The sequence below is a fragment of the Rutidosis leptorrhynchoides genome, chromosome 4 (assembly GCF_046630445.1).
Source record: "Rutidosis leptorrhynchoides isolate AG116_Rl617_1_P2 chromosome 4, CSIRO_AGI_Rlap_v1, whole genome shotgun sequence".
NCBI classification, from domain to species: Eukaryota; Viridiplantae; Streptophyta; class Magnoliopsida; order Asterales; family Asteraceae; genus Rutidosis; species Rutidosis leptorrhynchoides.
In genome coordinates this window covers 366,437,624-366,464,956 of record NC_092336.1, presented here as the reverse complement: position 1 = coordinate 366,464,956, position 27,333 = coordinate 366,437,624, and the positions used below count along the sequence as shown (strand labels likewise).

Sequence of the window (27,333 nt, the reverse complement as noted above, 5' to 3'; positions counted from 1 at the left end):
ATGCTAATAAACACTTACAATTAACCTTTCAAAGCATTCAATGCATTTAAATTCCATTTTACTTCTATCAAACCCTAACCCAAAATCACAAATTTAGCAATGAAGTTTTATGGAGTCTTTCCAAGTCAACCTACACATCAAATTGAAACTAGTGATGCTAGTAACACATTTAATACATGGACTTTTAACATTTAACAACATTTAAGCAACTAAATCACACAATCAAACACACTAACTTTCAAGTTCATGCTAGTTACACTAAAACACGAGATCGAGCATACAAATCATATATTCATGTTAGACTTGAGCCATAGACACTAATTAACACTTTTATAAGTTAAAAACATCAAGAACAAAGAATCTAGTGATTTTAGAAAGTTACCCAAATGCAATAAAGTTGGTATGGATTCGAAGAGAAAGTCGCAAGGATTCCAAATATGCAATTTGTTTTGAAGAATGCTTGCTAGATTTAAAATGGATGATGATTCTTTGATTGAGGGTTTGAGAGTAAAAAGTTAAAGTATTGAAAGAGAGAAGGAGGTATACCTGGCAAACGGGTCGAGATGGGTCGGGTTGGGTCAAAGATCAAATGGGTTTGGGTCGAAATGGGTCATGGGTCGAAATGGGTCAGAAATAAAATGGGTCAAACGGGTTGGGTCGAGACCCGGGTCAGGTTGGGTCAAGACCCGGGTCGGTTGGGTCGGCCTAGTTAAGTTTTTAACACATCAACATTCCCTTCTCCTGTCAATTGGAAATCACAGTTAAAATCCATATAATATCCGTAACGAAAGTTCAATAAACAAAATAATTAAAACCAACAATTGTTTCTGTACTTGAATGAATTTATAACTATTTTTCATTTACTTGCCTCGATGCTCAAAGTTACTGGTTTTACAACTCCATTGATTCAACTACTTAAATAAGAAAATAATCTTCTCCAATGTCTAAAACTTAGAATTACACTCAGAATCTAAATCTTTAATCGAAAATCAGATACTGATTAAGTCATAAAGACCACCAAATCATCAAATTACTCTTACACAAACATATCATAGCAGCACATCAATAGTCATGCAACAAACTCTGTTAATTATTTATATACTAGTTTATAACCCGCGACTTCGCGGGGCTAAAACATAATGTAATTTAAATGCTACACATTTAGATAACAAATGCAAATGGCTAAATACACATAATAACTTACCATTAAACACATTGATGTAATCATTAAGGAAAAAGACGATTTGTTCGAATGAGGAATCATAGAACTCATTTGGGCATGTGGTCATTGCAAGTGTTTTCACCATCATGTGAAATTGTGAACCGAACTTCTAGACTTAATGACACACATTAGCAAAGAGAAGAGCATAGGGTCGTACTGCTTCAGGCCTCAACACCTTCATAGTTCTCTTTATTAATGATCTCATATTGCCTATCCATTGTTACCATGTAATTCTTCTGAAAAACGGGTTCGGAAAACAGGATGGAACAGAGATACTACAGGTAATGAGACAAAGCAAAGAGTTCAAGTTAGAGGTATAAAGAAGTTGGGACTCTTCTTGGGATGTTGACTCTAGTCTCTAGCTGTGTTGTCGTTTCAGGATCTTTCTTTCCTTCCTCCTTTAATGCATCAGATGACTCCTTCACTTCATCTTTTATTTCTCTAATTTTTAACTGATATATCTTCAAGTAGTCAAATGATATTCATCGTCTTTTTTGTTGTGTCGAACTTGGCAGCTAGCTGATCCTAGATTGTTTCTATGAAGCTTTTGCAATCTAAAAAACCAAGAAGTTAAAATGCAGGGAGAATTACATTTACCCATCTAAAACAAGGAATATCAAAACACACAAACAAATGATTATGAGTTTAACTAAAGAGTAGCACATACCAAGATATATTACAAGTATATGAATTGATTCCATATCATAAGAACACATGGTTTATAAAGTAGATTGGCATTAACACAAATTATATTAAAAATTACAAATTATATTACAAGCTATTTGGGAAGGATGACACTTAGGAGCTTTCTTTTGCCTTTTTTGTAGTAGATGAATTTGTTCTAACCTACTCAACTTTTTTGTAGCAGATGGTTTATAAAGTAGATCTTGAACCTACTCAATTACCATAACCTTAACTGACCGATTAACCTTTGTGTTCCTACATATGTAGATTCAAACTATCTATTGTGCCATCACTTACCAAGAAGTGTTTGAGCAAAATACTTTATATATGGCATTAGAAATCATTGATGTGTTTGCTCCTAAGATTTCGAGAAGTCTACTATATTGCTACATTTTTATTTTCTGGCTCACACATCTATCAACAGAATGACATCAAGTTTGCCAGGTTGATCATAAGAATGATACAAATCCATAACTCACCAGTTACTCACTTTAAATATAGAAGTTAATACATGAGGCAGTGGGATATGCAGAGAAAGTGAATAGTTCACTTCAGTGAAGTGTTGAAAATAAAGGTGGCAATTTCAATCCAATTACAAACAATGTGGTTTATTTGGAATATGAAGCATCTCTAATGTGTCAAACAAAGAACTAACAAATAAAAAGCTAATAGTTCCAAATTAAGGTAAAATCATTAGCTTAGCGTTATAACGCTTGATATCTTAACATTTTACATTTGTGATTTATATATGTTTGCAAAAAAAAGGAAAACAAAATTTATATATATATATATATATATATATATATATATATATATATATATATATATATATATATATATATATATATATATATATAATGGTAGGATCAAGGGGGAAGTAAACAATCGGGGGGAAGCAAATTTTTTTTTTTCGTTTTTTGAAAAAACTTTGTTTACGAACATTATAGATTGGATGAAATTATGAACATTTAGTAGAGACACTTTGTGATAAATGTTTTTATTTTGGCAGGAAAACGCTCGAAGAAGTAATATATAACAATTATCGTGTTTTTCGAGCGTATGTTGAGGTTTTAGATATTAGGGTTTAGATATTAGGGTTTAGGGTTTAGATTTAGGATTTAGATTGAGTTTTTAACACGAACGGTTTAGAGTTTAGGGTTTAGGGTTTGGTGTTTTGGGTTTATGGAATAAACCCAAAACACCAAACCCTAAACCCTAAACCGGGCTAAATTTTACTTCACAAAACATGGAAAAAAAACGTTAACATTCTTCACGAACAATATTATCTTGAATGTTATTTTTGTCGATCGTTTTCCCGCTTAAATAATAAAATTCATCACGAAGTGTCTTCTCTAAATGTTCTTTGTGTGATCTTGATGCCGGAAAAAAAATTCCAAAAAAAACGAAAAAAAAAAATTTGCTTCCCCCCGATTGGTTACTTCCCCATTGATCTTGCCCTATATATATATATATATATATATATATATATATAGTGGTAGGATCAAGAGGGAAGTAACCAATCGGGGGGAAGCAAAAACTTTTTTTTTTCGTTTTTTGAAAAAACTTTGTTCACGAACATTATAGATGGGATGAAAATATGAACATTTAGTAGAGACACTTTGTGATAAATGTTTTTATTTTGGCGGGAAAATGCTCGAAGAAGTAATATATAACAAATATCGTGTTTTTCGAGCGTATGTTGAGGTTTTAGCTATTGGGGTCTAGATATTAGGGTTTATAAGGTTTAGATATTAGTGTTTAGAAATTTAGGGTTTAGGGTTTAGATTTAGGATTTAGATTGAGTTTTTAACACGAACGGTTTAGAGTTTAGGGTTTGGTGTTTTGGGTTTATAGAATAAACCCAAAACACCAAACCCTAAACCCTAAACTCTAAATCGGGCTAAATTTTACTTCACAAAACATGAAAAAAAAAAAAAAACGTTCATATTTTTCACGAACAATATTATCTTGAATGTTATTGTTGTCGATCGTTTTCCCGCCTAAATAATAACATTCATCACGAAGTGTCTCTTCTAAATGTTCATATTTTCGTGTGATCTTGATGACGGAAAAAAAAAATTCCAAAAAAAACGAAATTTTTTTTTTCTTCCCCCGATTGGTTACTTCCCCATTGATCGTGCCCCTATATATATATATATATATATATATATATATATATATATATATATATATATATATATATATATATATATATAGGGGCACGATCAATGGGGAAGTAACCAATCGGGGGGAAGCAAAATTTTTTATTTTTTTTCGTTTTTTTGAAAAAAAAAAAATTTCCGGCATCAAGATCACACGAAAATATGAACATTTAGAAGAGACACTTCGTGATGAATGTTATTATTTAGGCGGGAAAACGATCGACAAAAATAACATTAAAGATAATATTGTTCGTGAAGAATATGAACGTTTTTTTTTGTTCATGTTTTGTGATGTAAAATTTAGCTCGGTTTAGAGTTTAGGGTTTAGGGTTTAGGGTTTGGTGTTTTGGGTTTATTCCATAAACCCAAAACACCAAACCCTAAACCCTAAACCCTAAACCCTAAACCCTAAACTCTAAACCGTTCGTGTTAAAAACTCAATCTAAACCCTAAATCTAAACCCTAAATCTAAACCCTAAACCCTAAATTTCTAAACCCTAATATCTAAACCCTATAAACCCTAAATGTCTCTACTAAATGTTCATATTTTCATCTCATCTATAATGTTCGTGAACAAAGTTTTTTCAAAAAACGAAAAAAAAAAAGTTTTTGCTTCCCCCCGCTTCCCCCCGATTGGTTATGTGATGACCCGGAAATTTCTGACCAAATTTAAACTTAATCTTTGTATGAGTAACATTTTCGACAAAAGTCTGTAAAACTGAATCTCAAAATTTTTGAACTATTTTCATATATTCAAATACCTTTCGGTTGTTCTCGACGATTCGCGAACAATTATATGTATATAGATACATATATATATATACTATAACTTGAAAACGTAACAATGTATTAATTTTTTTGATACCGTACATTAAACTTATTGGTTTAAATATTTATTTGAATATATATGATAAGTTGGAATATTAATTGTATGAATAACTTACGACGTATATTTAAAACATGTTTATGAATGTTGAAAATATATATTAACTTGGTCATAAAACGATTTGTTATTATATATATATTAACAAATAGCGAGATAATGATTTATAGAAGTAAATGACTAAAACACTCGAAAGTTTAAGATACACTTTGAATGATATAGTTTATTGATAATTTAAGACTATATTTTGACAAAAGTACGAGTCACAAAACGTAAATTCCGAGTTTTCTAAGCGTACGAAAGTGCGTTCGAGAAACCGGAACCGGGACATAAGTCGAGTGACAACGTACGAGTCATCGGAACGAAAATTACAAGTCAACTATGCACATGAATTTAATATAATATATAATTAATTATTTAAATTATATATATATTATATATATTATATTTAATTATGTCGACAAACAAGAAAACAAAAAATATGTGAGCTGGATCTGACGGCCATGCGATCGCATGAGAAATAGGCATAAAACCCATGCGATCGCATGGGCATCAGAATCAGGAATTATGGCTATAAATACCAGGTTTCTTGCGCATGTTTTTTTACACCTATTACTATGTAAGTATTTATTTATTTATTTATTATTATTATTATTATTATTATTATTATTATTATTATATTATTAAGATTATTATTATTATTAATCTTAATATTTTTAGTAATATTATACATAAATATTACGACGAGGTCATGAGCGTGTCACTTTCAAAACAAGCTTCAAACGGGATAGAACTAAGGAAATTATGGGTTATAGCTATGGAGGTTATGGGTAATGTTCATGAGTATTGCTCGCAAGTCAAACCTAGTATTTATCATCTCTGTTGCGTCTACTTACTTTCCTGCAATATTGAATCTCAATATTGATAGGTGAGCATTCATATCTTATCTTTTATATATTAATAGTGTATACATGTCTAGTGCTCGAGTATATATTTATACATGCTTGTATGCTAAATTTCGTCGTTAAACAGTTTATAATGAATCACGAATTAAATACATATATTACTGGTAAAAGGTATATGATATACATGTTTTCAGAAAGCTGGCGAAAAATCAATAACTTTTCATTTAGAAATCGCGTAATTTCGATGAACGAATCAAAAGATATGGTCAACTGAATTATAATTGACGTTAATTGGAATTGCTTTTGAATCTGCAATTAAGATTTAAACAACTTATTTACGAGATTGATAAAGTGAATTTTTAACTATTACCAACCGAGTAAATGAATCCTTATATAAGGTACGTCTCGTTTGTTGAACTATTGTCAAAATTGACTTTTTGAAACGACTTTGGATAACTTTTGTATGTCGATCTCGAGCATTAGGATTGTGATACACTATGACATGACCTAGCTTGATAGACATTTATTGACCAACATATGTTCTCTAGGTTGAGATCTAGGATTATTTGATATTCCGAGTTTCGGTCACATTACGATGAACAACTTTATGTGCTGCTAAGGTGAGTTTCATAAGATCCCTTTTACTCTCTACATTTTTGGGCTGAGAATACATGCAAATGCTTTATTAACCGATATACAATATTTATATGCGTGAGTTTCATTTGCTCCCTTTTTACTCATTATATTTTTGGGCTGAGAATACATGCAAATGCTTTATTAACTGTTTTACAATATTTATATGCGTGAGCTTCATTGATCCTTTTTTAATTGCTTTTGCAATATATATTTTTGGGCTGAGAATACATGCACTTTATTTTAAACGCAATGGATACAAGTACATACTAAATTCTACACAGAGTTTGAACCGAAAATCCCTTAGCTTTGGTAACTAGTAACTGCCGGTTATAAGAACCGGTGGGCGCGAGTAGTTGTATATGGATCCATAGGGCTTAATATCCCCGTCCGAGCTAGAGCACTAGCCTTTTAACGGACGTATGCTATTTGAGAAGCGTACACGTTGGTTTGCGTGTATTATTAAGATGATTATACAAAGGGTATAAAATATATATACGTTAAGTTTAGTTACCAGGGTGCTCAATTTCGTAGAATATTTTGATAAACATTTCGGATGAAACAACTGAAATCTTGTGATCCACCTTTATATACAGATTATACGAAACATTAAAACTATGAACTCACCAACCTTTGTGTTGACACTTGTTAGCATGTTTATTCTCAGGTTCCCTAGAAGTCTTTCGCTGTTTGCTTATATGTTAGACAAGCTATGTGCATGGAGTCTTACATGGCATATTTATCAAGGAAACGTTGCATTCACCAAATCATCACCATGTATCTTATTTTGACTGCATTGTCAACGGAATTACTATTGTAAACTATTATTTACGGTGATTGTCTATATGTAGAAATCATCAGATGTCGAAAACCTTTGATTTAAATATTCATTTATGGTGTGCCTTTTCAAAAGAATGCAATGTTTACAAAACGTATCATATAGAGGTCAAATACCTCGCAATGAAATCGATGAATGACGTGTTCGTCCATATGGATTTGGAGCGATCGTCACAGTTGGTATCAGAGCGTTGGTCTTAGCGAACCAGGTCTTGCATGAGTGTATCTAACTGATAGTTGTTAGGATGCATTAGTAAGTCTGGACTTCGACCGTGTCTGCATGTTAAAAGTTTTGCTTACATTTCTTGTCGGAAATTACATGTTTATCATCTTAAGTCTAAACGCGTCTTATTGCATTGATTGCATAGATAGTGTATAGACAAAATTCATATCTTAGCGTATCTGTTACAGTAAACTTTGACTGCCATCTTCCGAAAATTTCTCCGTAATTTACGGGATTTTGGTATTATACATACATATGTAAATTATGTATTGAAGAGTACCAATCTAAATTCTATAATCTATTTCATATCAAAAATCATCTCTCTAATTATACAAGATGGATCCCGTATCTAGTTCAAATTCCTTAAACTCCGATAGCTATTCCGATATGGATATTCACCTGAACTCTGAAGAAAGTGTAACCGGAATGGATCAACCAATCAGCCATCACCTATTCTGGATGAATTGGGGATGGGTTCGTAGCCTACTTAATCATTGGAGACAAGAAGAAGGTGATCCCTTCCATCCACCACATTCACCTCTTGGTGAAGAACCTGAAGCACTTACCAGTGAACCTATTCGTAATACTATTTTCTCTCTCATTTCCAGAGTATCTCATCATGATTATATACTATCCCATATTATAAATCTTATTTATCCGATCGTCCGAACCACCGATCATCCCGGTATAATAGAAGAATTCAACGAGCTTCGTGCTCGGGTAGTGGCTTTGGAGAATATGGTGCAAGGGTTATGAACACCAGCAGCAGCTGTAACGACCCGCACTTTTTCGATCGTTCTATACTTATAAGATTAATATTTACATAAATTAAACCTTACCAACATGATAAGCAATCCAAATTGTTGAGACTTATGTTTTTTTTAAATGAGTTCTACACAACGTTTGACCGTCTAGTTTGACCGATGATATCACGAACTATACAATATATGATAATTATACGTTTGTGTATATATATTTATATATACATATTTAACATGATCTAAGAATGTTTTAATATCTCATTTTGTATTAATAACAATAAGTTATAAGTATATTTTGAAACTACTAACTTAAGTTTTCAAAACGATAACCATACGTAACGTTATTTGACTTAAATACTTATGACCTATAATGTTTATACATATATCGTATAAATAATGTATTTAATCACTTTTAAAGACTTAAATACATAAAACAATATAAGTATATTTACAAAAGATAGTTATATTTGAATCCTCGTTCCGTTTTCTCAAAGATTTCTATACGTATACCTAGGGTATATGTACCCGTATCATACGCAGCTTCTAGATGTATTTACTATTGGTATATACCAATAAAAATCTGCTCCTTAGCAGCCTTAAATGATTAAGAAACATGTGGAACCAACCATTTGTCAAGTAGCATGAATTATTTAGCAAGAAAACAAAGTTAGGTATCTTTTTTTTCCTTTATAACCTAAAAACGTTTTTATGCATGCACACCATTTCTTCACCCCATTTTCTCATACTTACACTCCCATTTCTCTCTCAAAATACTCTTAACTTCATACTTGATCATCTCCAAGCATTTTCCCCATCATTTAGCTTCAAAAACATCACTTAATCACCATAAGAAAACCCTTACAAAAACACTTCAAGAATCCTTCCAAGAACACAAACTTACTTCCAATCTTTCATCCAATTCCATCACCCTTTTAGTTCTAGGTTCTTACTCCTCTTTTACAGCAACCTTGTCCAAGGAACTTGAGGTAGTAACTATGTTCATAACCTTATTCGATTCATATATATATAGCTATCTTATTTTGTGGTATAAAATTTTAACAACAAGAACATAGTTTGAATGTTTTCAAACTTGTTTGCAAACTAAATAGATCCTTCTAACTTAACTTTTAAAATACTCCAAGACCTGTAATATAACTTAAATATATGCTAATTTAACAAGGTATAACTTGGTTTTTCAAAGATTATCTTAAAAACTCTTTTTACGACGTCGGAGTGCCACCGGGGACTGTTTTGGGTTGGATAATTAAAAACTATCTTAAACTTTGAATTGGAGGTTTATGTTCTGGAAAAATGATTTTTACTATGAATATGATAACACATAAAAATTCCATGATTTAATTCAAAGTATAAGTATTTTTAGAAAAATAATCATTTAAGGTTGTTTACATGATGGAAAATGATTAACTTCATAAGTTTCACTAAAGTTTGACCTATGACCTGTGATTTCAAATACAAACTAAGGTATTTACAGTTCATAGTCTTAAAGAGGGACTCGATCCAAGGAAGTGACAAGTTGAATCAACGAAAACGGAGTTGTAACGAAGAAACTATGACCAAAACGAGATCGGATATCTAAGACTTGTTTAACTTCGGGATTAATTGGGAAAAATTAAATAAAATCACATATTTCTAAGATAACATGATATTTTATATATATGTACTTATAATTCAATTTTATATGGTTCAGGATCACCCGCAAACAACACGAGAAGATTAATCATAAGATCCCATGTTTGTACGCAACACGTCATTTGACAACACCGGTACTTTATGTACGCAACACGTCATTTGACAACACCGGTACCGTGGGTCAAGATTAATCTCGACCAATACATATACGATGGGGTTTTATTTATTTCGTTAGGGGGTTTTATTTATTTCATTGCGGGTATATTAAACATCTAAAAATGAACCATTAAAATTGAATTACTAACAACGAACTGCTAACTACGGACTAAGGAATTATTCAAAGTATTAAAAGTATAACAAGTATATATATGAGACGTTTGTTTAAAAAGAAAAGGTATTGATATATTATATATGGATAGGTTCGTGATATCAACCGGAGACCAAGTCAAATTATATATATCTTCAAGACGAAAGTGAGTATATAGTCTCACTTTTAAACTCTAAATATTTCGGGATGAGAATACATGTATTTTATGTTTTACGTTATGGACACAAGTAACTGAAAAATATATTCTACGTTGAGTTGTACCACTGGCATACTTCCCTGTAGCTTGGTAACTAATATTTACAGCGGTATTGTAAACGCGAATCCTGTTGATAGATCTATCGGGCCTGACAACCCCAACCGGACTGGACGACCAGTATTCAACGGTTGCACAGTACTTCGTTTTGTGACTACACTTGGTACGGTGTAGTAAGATTTCATATTAAAGGGAATATGCGACGTGATTAAATGTTAAGTATGGTTACCAAGTGCTCAACCACTTAGAATATTTTTATTAAACTGTTTATATACGAAATCTTGTGGTCTATATATATATATTGTTGCCGGCACTGAACCTATATCTCACCAACTCTATGTTGACCTTTTAAAACATGTTTATTCTCAGGAGATTACTAAAGCTTCCGCTGCATAATGTTGAATTTGAGCAGGATCTTGCGTACGCATATTTGTGTCAAAAATAAAACTGCATACCCGAGGATCTGTGTTGTAAAATATGCTAGAAACCGTGTTGTTATCATTATATGTAAAGTTTGTAAGTCGAAGATTATCGCTAAATGATAATCATTTTTATGTTGTCCAAAGCTTGTAACAAAAATAAGAATCATGGTTTGTAATGTATAATATATGCAGTTTTTCTTTTAAAAATGTCGCATATAGAGGTCAATACCTCGCAATGAAATCATACGTTATTTAACACGTTCTTATGGTTAAGGACGGGTTATGACATGTGGTATCAGAGCGGTGGTCTTAGCGAACCAGGTTTGCATTAGTGTGTCTAACCGATAAGTCGTTAGGATACATTAGTAAGTCTGGACTTTGACCGGGTCTGATTTAAAAACCATTGCTTATCATTGTTGGTTAAAATTTATTTGTAAATATTATGTAGTACTAATGGGTTAGTTGTTGTATGATAGATGTCGGGCTCAAAACTTGTTATCACATTCAGCGACTCCGAACCAGAATCTTCAGATGGTGTTCCAGTCATTAACCTATCCGATGACGAAAATGATATCTTTGGGGAAGACTCACAAATTCCGGATGAACCAACTATAGAGAACCCGGAAAGTGAACCCGAGGAGGAAAGTGAACCCGAGGAGGAAAGTGAACCCGAGGAGGAAAGTGAACCCGAGGAGGAAAGTGAACCCTAGGAAGAAATACAGGAAATTACAAAAGACGAGTTCGAACTAGGAAAGAAACGAAAGGCTAATGAATTAGAAAATTCAAATCCTGAGTTTAATAAGGATGATGTGGCACCAACTCCACTAGACACTACCACCCCTATTCCCGCTATTCCTATTCATTCTATCCCGGCATCCAGTTCTTCAGTCCCACAGCCAAAATATAGGCAGACAGCCAGGATAAGCGTTAAGCGATTCTTTGAACCTAAACGTCCTAGAAAATAGACCAAACGATGCGCTGCCGTATTAAACCATGGGATCATATAATGTTTTGTATAATATTATTAGTGTGGTTTGCTTAATGTTCGATGTAAGATAAGCATATGTAAAATAGTGAAGTGTGAAATGCAATAATTTTCCATGGTTAAGTATTATTTAGATGGTAGTAATTGATTCTGTACTAAGCTATTAAGTATGGACATTAACGGGTAGGTACTACCCTAGATATAATTATAAAACGCTAATAAGAAGAAAAGGCTTTTATAATAATACCTGGTTCATATTATTAATAAGCTATAATGTACTGTAAATATACACTACATCTATAATATTCCATGTGAATAATTATTTTCTTTTCATTCTTATAGAAGAATATGGCGCGATTGAACCGAATGACGGAACAAGAAATCCAGGAACTCATCAATCAGCGAGTGAACGACAGAATGTTATGGGTCGAGGCTGCAAGAGGTGCTACAGTTAACCCAAATCCTCGTGTGGGGTGCACTTACAAAACTTTTCAAGCTTGCAAGCCCTCATCATTCAGTGGAACAGAAGGACCGATCGGTTTAACCCGGTGGATAGAAAAGATGGAGACTGTGTTTAAAATAAGTGGTTGTGTTGAAAAGGACATGACCAAGTATGCATCGTGCACTTTACAAGATAGTGCACTCACGTGGTGGAAAAATTATGTGAAGGCTGTAGGAGGAGATGTAGCTTATGATACTCCTTGGGAAGAATTCAAAACAATGTTAATCAACGAGTATTGTCCAAGGAACGAGGTTAGGAAGTTGGAAGATGAATTACGAAGCCTGAAGGTTGTTGGTACTGAAATCACCAACTACAATCAGCGATTCATGGAATTAGTTTTGCTATGTCCTGAATTGGTTCCAACCGAAGAACGGAAGATTGAAATGTACAAAGATGGTTTGCCCAAAAAGGTCAAGGCAAACGTTACAGCATCGAAACCTAAGACAATTCATGAAGCTATAACCATGGCAAACGAGCTAATGGATCAGGTCATCATGGATAAGAAAGCATCCAATACTGATGTGAAGGTATCAGGTAACAAAAGAAAGTGGAATGGAAATTATGATCGAGGTAACCAACAACAATCTTTTAAGAAACAAGAAACCATACAAGGTGCAGGTAGTGGTTCAAGCTTTGGTTACAAAGGACAAAATCCTTTATGCAACCGATGCCACAAACATCACTCTGGCTACTGTAATGTGGTATGCAACAAATGTAATCGAAAGGGTCATCTTGCTGAAGATTGTAGGGCTCTCGTTACAAATACAAATGGTACCAAGACTCCTGCCACCAATGCAAATAGAACTGCTTTGGCTACCATTACTTGTTATGGGTGTGGAAAACAAGGTCACTATAAGAGCCAGTGTCCGAATTCAGAGAAGAATAATGGATCTGCACGTGGAAGAGCATTTGTTATTAATGCTAGAGAGGCGTGTGAAGACCCGGAGCTTGTTATGGGTACGTTTACCATTAATAACTTATCCGCATCTATTATATTTGATACTGGTGCCGATAGAAGTTACGTGAGTAGAGGCTTTTACGCTAAATTGAATTGTTCATCATTACCCCTAGATGCTAAGTACATGATTGAGTTAGCTAATGGTAAACTAATTAAAGCCGATAAAATTTGCCGTGATTGTAAAATAAATTTAGCCGGAGAAACATTTAAAATTGACTTAATACCCGTAGAATTAGGAAGTTTTGATGTAATAGTCGGCATGGACTGGATGTCCAAAGTAGGAGCTGAAGTTGTGTGTGCCAAGAAGGCAATTCGCATTCCTTGTAAGGATAGAATGCCGGTGATGATTTATGGAGAGAAGGGTAACTCAAAGCTAAAACTCATTAGTTATTTGAAAGCTCAAAAGTGCTTGAAGAAAGGGTGCTATGCTATCTTAGCACATGTTAATAAAGTCGAAAAGAAAGAAAAAGAGAAGTGCATCAACGACATGCCTGTGGCAAGAGATTTTCCTGAAGTTTTTCCGGAAGAGTTGCCGGGATTACCTCCATTTAGATCTGTAGAATTTCAAATAGATTTAGTACCAGGAGCCGCACCAGTGGCTCGTGCTCCATATAGACTTGCACCGTCCGAGTTAAAAGAACTTCAGAGTCAGTTAAAAGAATTACTGGATCATGGATTCATACGACCAAGTACTTCACCGTGGGGAGCTCCGATTCTATTTGTTAAAAAGAAAGATGGATCTTTTAGGATGTGTATAGATTATCGTGAATTAAATAAGTTAACTATCAAAAATCGGTATCCACTACCGAGAATTGACGACTTATTTGATCAACTCCAAGGATCATGTGTGTACTCGAAAATTGACCTAAGATCGGGCTATCATCAATTACGTGTCAAAGAAGAAGATATACCGAAAACTGCTTTTTGGACACGCTACGGTCATTACGAATTTTTGGTTATGCCGTTTGGATTGACGAATGCGCCAGCTGTATTCATGGACCTCATGAATCGAGTTTGTAGTCCATATTTAGATAAGTTTGTTATCGTTTTCATTGATGATATTCTTATCTATTCCAAGAGTGAGCAAGAGCATGAGCAGCATGTAAGGTTGATATTAGAGTTGTTAAGAAAAGAACAGCTATATGCTAAATTTTCTAAATGTGCTTTCTGGTTGAAAGAAGTGCAATTTCTTGGCCACGTTGTTAGTAGCAAAGGAATTCAGGTTGATCCAGCAAAAATTGAAGCCATTGAAAAATGGGAGACTCCTAAGACACCAACGCAGATACGCCAATTTTTGGGTTTAGCCGGTTATTATAGAAGGTTTATTCAAGATTTTTCCCGAATAGCTAAGCCGTTGACAGCATTAACGCAAAAAGGGAAGAAATACGAATGGACCTCGGAGCAGGAGAACGCATTTCAATTACTGAAGAAGAAGTTAACTACGGCGCCTATTTTATCGTTACCTGAAGGGAACGATGATTTTGAAATATATTGTGACGCTTCGCGACAAGGTTTTGGTTGTGTTCTTATGCAACGAAAGAAAGTTATTGCATACGCATCTCGACAATTGAAGATTCACGAGCGGAATTATACGACGCATGATCTAGAACTGGGAGCAGTCGTGTTTGCGTTAAAGATATGGAGACACTACTTATATGGGGTTAGATGCACTGTGTTTACTGATCATAAAAGTCTTCAACATATTTTCGATCAGAAACAGCTGAACATGAGGCAACGTAGGTGGGTCGAGTTGATAAACGACTACGATTGTGAGATTCGCTATCATCCCGGGAAAGCGAATGTAGTGGCTGACGCATTAAGCAGAAAGGAACGAGAACCAATTCGAGTACGAGCGATGAACATAAAAATTCGCATGAATCTCAACTCACAAATCAAAGAAGTTCAACGAGAAGCACTTACTAAAGAAAATATAAGAAAGGAAATAATGAAGAAGTATGAGAAGCAACTCGTTATACGGGAAGACGGAATTCGATATTTTGCAAACCGTATTTGGGTACCGAAGTTGGGTGGATTAAGGAAGTTGATATTGAACGAGGCACATAAGACAAGATACTCGATACATCCTGGAGTTGGAAAGATGTATCAAGATCTTAAAACACGTTATTGGTGGCCTAATTTAAAGACAGACGTTGCAACATATGTTGGGGAGTGTTTAACTTGTTCCAAAGTCAAAGCAGAACACCAAAAGCCGTCAGGGTTACTTCAACAACCAGAAATCCCAGAATGGAAATGGGATGGTATTACCATGGATTTCATCACGAAGTTACCAAAGACTGCCTGGGGTTACGACACCATTTGGGTGATTGTTGATCGTCTCACCAAGTCTGCACATTTCTTGCCTATAAAGGAAATGGATAGAATGGAGAAACTATTACGATTGTATATAAAGGAAGTTGTTTCAAGGCATGGAATACCTATTTCCATTATATCTGATCGTGATAGTAGATTTACCTCAAAGTTCTGGCAAGCACTACAGGAGGCACTAGGAACTCGTTTAGATATGAGTACCGCATATCATCCGCAAACGGACGGGCAGAGTGAAAGAACAATTCAGACTCTTGAAGATATGCTCAGGGCATGTGTGATCGATTTTGGAAACGGATGGGATAAGTATTTACCGTTAGCAGAATTCTCGTATAATAATAGTTATCATGCGAGCATTAAAGCTGCACCATTCGAAGCATTGTACGGAAGGAAGTGTAGATCTCCTATTTTTTGGAATGAAGTAGGAGATCGACAATTAACTGGTCCCGAGATCATACACGAAACGACTGAGAAGATAGTACAAATTAAGGAGAGATTGAAAACAGCCCGTAGTCGCTAAAAGAGCTACGCCGATGTCCGAAGGAAACCATTAGAGTTTCAGGTCGGGGACATGGTTATGTTAAAGGTGTCACCATGGAAAGGTGTAATACGCTTCGGAAAAAGGGGTAAACTAAACCCAAGATATGTAGGTCCGTTCAAGATTATCGAACGCATTGGACCGGTAGCTTATCGGCTCGAGTTACCGCAACAACTCACCGGAGTACATAATACCTTTCACGTCTCAAACCTTAAGAAGTGTCTTGCAAAGGAAGACCTCACCATTCCTCTTGAAGAAATCCATGTCGACGTGAAACTACAATTCATCGAAGAACCAATCGAAATCATGGACCGTGAAGTTAAACAGCTCAAGCAGAGCAACATACCGATTGTTAAGGTTCGTTGGAATGCTCGAAGAGGTCCCGAGTTTACGTGGGAACGAGAGGATCAGATGAAACAAAAGTATCCACACTTGTTTCTCGATGACGCAAAATAGGTACAATTTTAAAATTTCGGGACGAAATTTATTTAACGGGGAGGTAATGTAACGACCCGCACTTTTTCGATCGTTCTATACTTATAAGATTAATATTTACATAAATTAAACCTTACCAACATGATAAGCAATCCAAATTGTTGAGACTTATGTTTTTTTTAAATGAGTTCTACACAACGTTTGACCGTCTAGTTTGACCGATGATATCACGAACTATACAATATATGATAATTATACGTTTGTGTATATATATTTATATATACATATTTAACATGATCTAAGAATGTTTTAATATCTCATTTTGTATTAATAACAATAAGTTATAAGTATATTTTGAAACTACTAACTTAAGTTTTCAAAACGATAACCATACGTAACGTTATTTGACTTAAATACTTATGACCTATAATGTTTATACATATATCGTATAAATAATGTATTTAATCACTTTTAAAGACTTAAATACATAAAACAATATAAGTATATTTACAAAAGATAGTTATATTTGAATCCTCGTTCCGTTTTCTCAAAGATTTCTATACGTATACCTAGGGTATATGTACCCGTATCATACGCAGCTTCTAGATGTATTTACTATTGGTATATACCAATAAAAATCTGCTCCTTAGCAGCCTTAAATGATTAAGAAACATGTGGAACCAACCATTTGTCAAGTAGCATGAATTATTTAGCAAGAAAACAAAGTTAGGTATCTTTTTTTTCCTTTATAACCTAAAAACGTTTTTATGCATGCACACCATTTCTTCACCCCATTTTCTCATACTTACACTCCCATTTCTCTCTCAAAATACTCTTAACTTCATACTTGATCATCTCCAAGCATTTTCCCCATCATTTAGCTTCAAAAACATCACTTAATCACCATAAGAAAACCCTTACAAAAACACTTCAAGAATCCTTCCAAGAACACAAACTTACTTCCAATCTTTCATCCAATTCCATCACCCTTTTAGTTCTAGGTTCTTACTCCTCTTTTACAGCAACCTTGTCCAAGGAACTTGAGGTAGTAACTATGTTCATAACCTTATTCGATTCATATATATATAGCTATCTTATTTTGTGGTATAAAATTTTAACAACAAGAACATAGTTTGAATGTTTTCAAACTTGTTTGCAAACTAAATAGATCCTTCTAACTTAACTTTTAAAATACTCCAAGACCTGTAATATAACTTAAATATATGCTAATTTAACAAGGTATAACTTGGTTTTTCAAAGATTATCTTAAAAACTCTTTTTACGACGTCGGAGTGCCACCGGGGACTGTTTTGGGTTGGATAATTAAAAACTATCTTAAACTTTGAATTGGAGGTTTATGTTCTGGAAAAATGATTTTTACTATGAATATGATAACACATAAAAATTCCATGATTTAATTCAAAGTATAAGTATTTTTAGAAAAATAATCATTTAAGGTTGTTTACATGATGGAAAATGATTAACTTCATAAGTTTCACTAAAGTTTGACCTATGACCTGTGATTTCAAATACAAACTAAGGTATTTACAGTTCATAGTCTTAAAGAGGGACTCGATCCAAGGAAGTGACAAGTTGAATCAACGAAAACGGAGTTGTAACGAAGAAACTATGACCAAAACGAGATCGGATATCTAAGACTTGTTTAACTTCGGGATTAATTGGGAAAAATTAAATAAAATCACATATTTCTAAGATAACATGATATTTTATATATATGTACTTATAATTCAATTTTATATGGTTCAGGATCACCCGCAAACAACACGAGAAGATTAATCATAAGATCCCATGTTTGTACGCAACACGTCATTTGACAACACCGGTACTTTATGTACGCAACACGTCATTTGACAACACCGGTACCGTGGGTCAAGATTAATCTCGACCAATACATATACGATGGGGTTTTATTTATTTCGTTAGGGGGTTTTATTTATTTCATTGCGGGTATATTAAACATCTAAAAATGAACCATTAAAATTGAATTACTAACAACGAACTGCTAACTACGGACTAAGGAATTATTCAAAGTATTAAAAGTATAACAAGTATATATATGAGACGTTTGTTTAAAAAGAAAAGGTATTGATATATTATATATGGATAGGTTCGTGATATCAACCGGAGACCAAGTCAAATTATATATATCTTCAAGACGAAAGTGAGTATATAGTCTCACTTTTAAACTCTAAATATTTCGGGATGAGAATACATGTATTTTATGTTTTACGTTATGGACACAAGTAACTGAAAAATATATTCTACGTTGAGTTGTACCACTGGCATACTTCCCTGTAGCTTGGTAACTAATATTTACAGCGGTATTGTAAACGCGAATCCTGTTGATAGATCTATCGGGCCTGACAACCCCAACCGGACTGGACGACCAGTATTCAACGGTTGCACAGTACTTCGTTTTGTGACTACACTTGGTACGGTGTAGTAAGATTTCATATTAAAGGGAATATGCGACGTGATTAAATGTTAAGTATGGTTACCAAGTGCTCAACCACTTAGAATATTTTTATTAAACTGTTTATATACGAAATCTTGTGGTCTATATATATATATTGTTGCCGGCACTGAACCTATATCTCACCAACTCTATGTTGACCTTTTAAAACATGTCTATTCTCAGGAGATTACTAAAGCTTCCGCTGCATAATGTTGAATTTGAGCAGGATCTTGCGTACGCATATTTGTGTCAAAAATAAAACTGCATACCCGAGGATCTGTGTTGTAAAATATGCTAGAAACCGTGTTGTTATCATTATATGTAAAGTTTGTAAGTCGAAGATTATCGCTAAATGATAATCATTTTTATGTTGTCCAAAGCTTGTAACAAAAATAAGAATCATGGTTTGTAATGTATAATATATGCAGTTTTTCTTTTAAAAATGTCGCATATAGAGGTCAATACCTCGCAATGAAATCATACGTTATTTAACACGTTCTTATGGTTAAGGACGGGTTATGACAGCAGCACCCGCAGCATAACCGGTACCACCATCATCCACACCAATAGGATCATTACCACCACCAACAACCACATCCGCATCACACGCCTCAACATCACGATTTGTACCTCGGATATCAACATCATACGCACCATAGGTACCAAGAAGTACCAGCAACGACAAACGATGAAGTATGGATTCATAACTTCATCGGAGAAACATTCTACGGCGATTATGTAATTTCTAAAGTTTAGAGATTATCTATTCTAGCCTTAACCCTAAATCAGATAGAGTAGAAATCCTTATCCGAATGGTGTAAGATACAAGCTAGACTTGTTTTACCAACAGCATCAACAGTACCCTTAGCCTCACCAGCACAGTCAGTGCTGTCAACATCGTCAGAATCAGCAGCACCTCTAACATCACAAGCTCCGTCAGTTCAAGAAAGCACCGTGGACATCATTACGAGTCAACAACGAGTATATTGTATCAATGAGTTATGAAGTAATAACTCAATTCATCTAAAGAATTTATATGTATATCTTATATATATAAATTTTAAAACCATCATGAATCTTTTCGTACTAAGCTATTACGTGTGAATTTTAAGGGGTAGATGCTACTCGGTTAATTCATATTACTAATATTCTATGATGTACATCCTTCGTTAACAACTTAACCATCGTTAACTACAAATATCTGTTTCAACTCAATGAATTCCATTTCATAATGAACTTAGTGTATTAATCAATTACATGTTTGATTTTACACTTTTATCTTCGATGTACTCGAAACTTTCTAGAAAACATCATTTATATCTTATGAAGTTCATAAGAATTCCTCGAGCATCAACATCCTTCACCGAGGAATAAGAATAAATAATGAAGTATTGCTTTCATTAGTGAAATACTCCGCGAAGATTATGTAATCCTTAATGTTTTAGAGATTATTCATTCAATTCAAAAATCAAATGAGCTTAAAATGATATTAACTCATCAAATCTGTATTACATCTGAAGAAAATATACATACATATATTTTCATAAAGACGGTAATAAAAAAATTCTTTTGTACAAAGTATTAATTGTGAAATCTTTAACGGGTAGGTAATACTCGGGAAATATATAAGTTCACAATTAATATGTTATACTGTACATTCTTCAACTTTGATTCAAAAATTATTAACTATGCTCACAGCGATATACAATCGTTTCCATACAAATTCAATTACATATTCTGATTTTGAAAAATCAGAATCCAAGCCAAGATTTAACAGAAAACATCACTCTTAGATTCTTACATCTATCAAATGCTATACTTTGACTTCAAAACTGTGCTAGAACATCACTTCTATTCATAAACCCAGAAAAAAAAAAAAAAATGTATCGTTCAAAATTCTAGAACATCATATGTATCTTGACAATTACAATCTTCATGCAAACCCTTCAAACTTTTGAAAACACCTCAGATTGATAACCAATGATTCGGTTATGATAACTTTGAATGTTGATGAAACAGCAAAAACTGTAAACGACCTTAATAGCCAAAAGTTTGATGATAAAGAATAGTGTGTTGGCAAAGCTCAGAAAAAGAGAAGGTTTGGAACTGGAAAACGGATTGAGCAAAGTATGAAGGAGGTTGTGGATAAATCACAAAGACTAAACCTGCCTTCAAAGAATCCAAATTATTCAGTATCTGCTGAAGCCATTAACGAATACCTTGCTTCCGAATCTAAACCCTTGCGGACAATATTCTTCATCATCCTCTGATATTAGAAATTCTAAGATATCATCGTATCTTTCATTATAAATATCCTCCATATTTCTGGAGATAATTCCATAATCATTCTCATCGGAAATCAATTTTCTCCTTGCGATATCTGTGTAACATCATAAAAGAAACTATTTTAATTTCTAAATTCTGAAACCTTCGAGTTTAAAATATCAATGGGAGTATATATAAATCACAGTAAATTGGAGAGAGTATTAACTGTGGATGTCAATGATTATGGAAAGACAGAAGCAGAGACATCGAAATATAAGGGAAGATATAAAACTCAACAACCACCCAGAAATTACAAACCGTGTATATTAATGCGTATAGCAATATAAAGACACGGGAGAATGAAAAACACTATAACCCCAAGGTAATGGTAGAAGAAAATAACTTCCTCCGGTGGTAGATGAAAAAGAGGAATGACAGATATGAAAGTTAGGAGTATATCAAGAATCAGAACTGGATGAAGCATTTTTACAATCTTTTGAAAATAGAAAATGAGGAAGAACATGTAAGAGTGATGAAAATAATGAAACGGAAGAGGTCAATTTATAGCGAAATATCAAACATAGCAATCGAGACAAATTACGCATTTAATCAAAAGAAATCTTAATTTCCTTAAATTCCGAAGAATCAAATCTTATTTAGATTATGAAGATTTTCTATTCCTTAAATTACGGAAATCAATCGTTAATACGTCAAGAGTTAAGACGAATCTCTATTCTCCATTTCACTCTTTTACGATAACTTCTCTCATACGCTTCGAATAATCGGATTGTTTTATCCATATTATTCAACGGTGATAAAACTCTATTTATCAACATATATACGGCATGAAAACATTTTTTAGTCATGACGACCTCACTCAAATTTCGGGACGAAATTTCTTTAACGGGTAGGTACTGTGATGACCCGAAAATTTCTGACCAAATTTAAACTTAATCTTTGTATGAGTAACATTTTCGACAAAAGTCTGTAAAACTGAATCTCAAAATTTTTGAACTATTTTCATATATTCAAATACCTTTCGGTTGTTCTCGACGATTCGCGAACAATTATATGTATATAGATACATATATATACTATAACTTGAAAACGTAACAATGTATTAATTTTTTTGATACCGTACATTAAACTTATTGGTTTAAATATTTATTTGAATATATATGATAAGTTGGAATATTAATTGTATGAATAACTTACGACGTATATTTAAAACATGTTTATGAATGTTGAAAATATATATTAACTTGGTCATAAAACGATTTGTTATTATATATATATTAACAAATAGCGAGATAATGATTTATAGAAGTAAATGACTAAAACACTCGAAAGTTTAAGATACACTTTGAATGATATAGTTTATTGATAATTTAAGACTATATTTTGACAAAAGTACGAGTCACAAAACGTAAATTCCGAGTTTTCTAAGCGTACGAAAGTGCGTTCGAGAAACCGGAACCGGGACATAAGTCGAGTGACAACGTACGAGTCATCGGAACGAAAATTACAAGTCAACTATGCACATGAATTTAATATAATATATAATTAATTATTTAAATTATATATATTATATTTAATTATGTCGACAAACAAGAAAACAAAAAATATGTGAGCTGGATCTGACGGCCATGCGATCGCATGAGAAATAGGCATAAAACCCATGCGATCGCATGGGCATCAGAATCAGGAATTATGGCTATAAATACCAGGTTTCTTGCGCATGTTTTTTTACACCTATTACTATGTAAGTATTTATTTATTTATTATTATTATTATTATTATTATTATTATTATTATTATTATATTATTAAGATTATTATTATTATTAATCTTAATATTTTTAGTAATATTATACATAAATATTACGACGAGGTCATGAGCGTGTCACTTTCAAAACAAGCTTCAAACGGGATAGAACTAAGGAAATTATGGGTTATAGCTATGGAGGTTATGGGTAATGTTCATGAGTATTGCTCGTAAGTCAAACCTAGTATTTATCATCTCTGTTGCGTCTACTTACTTTCCTGCAATATTGAATCTCAATATTGATAGGTGAGCATTCATATCTTATCTTTTATATATTAATAGTGTATACATGTCTAGTGCTCGAGTATATATTTATACATGCTTGTATGCTAAATTTCGTCGTTAAACAGTTTATAATGAATCACGAATTAAATACATATATTACTGGTAAAAGGTATATGATATACATGTTTTCAGAAAGCTGGCGAAAAATCAATAACTTTTCATTTAGAAATCGCGTAATTTCGATGAACGAATCAAAAGATATGGTCAACTGAATTATAATTGACGTTAATTGGAATTGCTTTTGAATCTGCAATTAAGATTTAAACAACTTATTTACGAGATTGATAAAGTGAATTTTTAACTATTACCAACCGAGTAAATGAATCCTTATATAAGGTACGTCTCGTTTGTTGAACTATTGTCAAAATTGACTTTTTGAAACGACTTTGGATAACTTTTGTATGTCGATCTCGAGCATTAGGATTGTGATACACTATGACCTGACCTAGCTTGATAGACATTTATTGACCAACATATGTTCTCTAGGTTGAGATCTAGGATTATTTGATATTCCGAGTTTCGGTCACATTACGATGAACAACTTTATGTGCTGCTAAGGTGAGTTTCATAAGATCCCTTTTACTCTCTACATTTTTGGGCTGAGAATACATGCAAATGCTTTATTAACCGATATACAATATTTATATGCGTGAGTTTCATTTGCTCCCTTTTTACTCATTATATTTTTGGGCTGAGAATACATGCAAATGCTTTATTAACTGTTTTACAATATTTATATGCGTGAGCTTCATTAATCCTTTTTTAATTGCTTTTGCAATATATATTTTTGGGCTGAGAATACATGCACTTTATTTTAAACGCAATGGATACAAGTACATACTAAATTCTACACAGAGTTTGAACCGAAAATCCCTTAGCTTTGGTAACTAGTAACTGCCGGTTATAAGAACCGGTGGGCGCGAGTAGTTGTATATGGATCCATAGGGCTTGATATCCCCGTCCGAGCTAGAGCACTAGCCTTTTAACGGACGTATGCTATTTGAGAAGCGTACACGTTGGTTTGCGTGTATTATTAAGATGATTATACAAAGGGTATAAAATATATATACGTTAAGTTTAGTTACCAGGGTGCTCAATTTCGTAGAATATTTTGATAAACATTTCGGATGAAACAACTGAAATCTTGTGATCCACCTTTATATACAGATTATACGAAACATTAAAACTATGAACTCACCAACCTTTGTGTTGACACTTGTTAGCATGTTTATTCTCAGGTTCCCTAGAAGTCTTTCGCTGTTTGCTTATATGTTAGACAAGCTATGTGCATGGAGTCTTACATGGCATATTTATCAAGGAAACGTTGCATTCACCAAATCATCACCATGTATCTTATTTTGACTGCATTGTCAACGGAATTACTATTGTAAACTATTATTTATGGTGATTGTCTATATGTAGAAATCATCAGATGTCGAAAACCTTTGATTTAAATATTCATTTATGGTGTGCCTTTTCAAAAGAATGCAATGTTTACAAAACGTATCATATAGAGGTCAAATACCTCGCAATGAAATCGATGAATGACGTGTTCGTTCATATGGATTTGGAGCGATCGTCACAGGTTACTTCCCTCTTGATCCTACCACAATATATATATATATATATGTATATATATATATATATATATATATATATATATATATATATATATATATATATATATATATATATAAACTATACATAATAGTGGTCGAATAAAAAATGATAAATTAAAGTCCTATTCATCAGATTAACACCCTACTTACCTAAATGTGACTGATTCATATATCATATCAGAGTACTTTATGTTTTTTAAAGAGTAGAGTATCTAAAGTAAAGATACAATGTTTATCTTTTTAAATATCATAATTCTATTACTTGAGAAAAAGAAACAAGATAACTAACCTGGTTACAAAACCCATCAGTTGAGCAATTCATGGATCTTCCATTATTACTGAATCCGTTATCTCTCCAAGCTTTTCAAATAGTTCACAAACGTATCTGGTATTCATACATACAAACATAAAATATAGCAGAACATGGCCTTATAATCTTAATAACTTTTGAAAATACATTATATCTTATTAATATGCAGACTCCTTTTCTAACTTGTCCATTTTGCCACCTCTAGCGAGGTGTGTCAAAAATAAAGAAACGTGTACCTTCATTTTTTGTTGTAATTGCGAGCGAGTACAATGGAAAGAGAACCAGGCCAGGTGGTAGTTACATCAACAATGGCGGTTGGTTTCACCAAACCCATTTTAGCAGCACAAATGGCTATGGTGGCAGCTTCTGAAGCCCTGACTTGTAACTCAAACAACAACATATGATTAATACCGACTAATTAAACGTGTACGTATATACCAGATTTCACATGACAAGATTAATATTACAACACTTTAAAACACATCGAATATTAGTAGGTAAGGGTTTTCAGTTGTATCGGTAAACACATCGAATTGACATATATGCCATTTAGACATTCAATCTATTTTCATATCGTCAATAGCTCATAAATAAACTGCACATCCAAATTGTTATTCAAATGACACAAACACATGTCATGTATACTCCATATAAATCTTCAAACCTAGGCAATGAAAATCATTTCATTGCATCAAAAATTTCATTTACAAAGATGCAAGATCAGTGTAACTGTATGATATTAAGCAATAACTCTTATGACTATATTATAGGACTAAACGAATACGTGTGTAGAGTGGTTACATATTATATGTATAAAATAAATAATCAAGTTGATTGTTGTTGAAAAGAAGATTAACAGATGAATACATCCCTTTATTGGGTATACATATTTCCCCCAACAATTGGAAGAGCATAAAATAAACATCCATGAAAAAACTTAATGAAAGGACTAATAGTCGAAACGACATACCTGATTCATCCTTCACTTTTTGAGAGTTCAATAATTGAATCGACAAGAAATCGAAAATGGACATGTTGGGTGTAAAATTGTAGGTTACTTGATGCCGGAGTCTACAATTTAATCAATGAATACTCTTTAACAAAAGCATTCAAAAATCGCTACAAACTTGTATGCAAATAACGCAATGCAAAACCCTGAGTAAACACAAAATTAAGAACACGACTTTTGTGCAACAATCATTCAACCAAATTAAAAACCATAAATTTCTTTTAAAGGACATCAAAAACAAATTATGAATCTGATCAATTGAATACATTGAACCACAATTTTTATAATTGTAAAAAAATCAAAGAAATGGATAATAAGTAATTGATTGATTATGAAAAATTAAGAAGACTTACAATGATTGAACTAAAGAGGTCTAATCATCCAAACGTAATATATATATGATTATCGATATAAGGTTTTTGATTTTCCAACTGTAATCACAATTGTGAAGTCGATCTCTTTCAAAATCATTTATTGATCATCAGATACACAAATTCATTCATTGTCATGAATGAATATAACTAAAAATGTAACTAACAAAAGGTTTTGCAATTGCATTGACACCATACCATATTTTCTTCATTCATTGTGACGACAGTTGTTTCCCCTAATTAATCGGGCGGAATTTTGTAGTTTTTTTTTTTTTTATCTAGTAAAGGACTCAAGGGCAGCAAGGTAATAATCAACCTCAACTGCCGCTAAAAAATGTAAGTGACGCGATCATGAATTTGGACGGCTAAGATTTAGATTGAAAGATGTCATCTAATGGTAGGACTTTTGACAAGTGGGTTTTCTTAAAAAATTATGACACCATAATAGTTTTCTAATTATAGATGAGA

At 33.1% G+C, this 27,333-nt stretch overlaps 1 long non-coding RNA gene across 2 annotated transcripts; it reads right to left on the bottom strand.

The window, feature by feature from the left end:
* Positions 1 to 896: 896 nt before the first annotated feature.
* On the bottom strand, positions 897 to 27,124 carry LOC139844054 (uncharacterized). 2 transcript variants are annotated; one of them, XR_011757801.1, is made up of 5 exons: positions 27,064 to 27,124; positions 26,456 to 26,640; positions 25,722 to 25,863; positions 25,465 to 25,560; positions 897 to 1,776 (listed from the first exon to the last, which is right to left on the bottom strand). It is a non-coding gene; the product is annotated as an uncharacterized lncRNA (long non-coding RNA). The 2 variants fall into 2 exon arrangements; XR_011757800.1 differs by lacking the exons at positions 26,456 to 26,640; positions 27,064 to 27,124 and having other exon boundaries at positions 898 to 1,776; positions 25,722 to 26,415.
* Between the last annotated feature and the right edge of the window lie 209 nt (positions 27,125 to 27,333).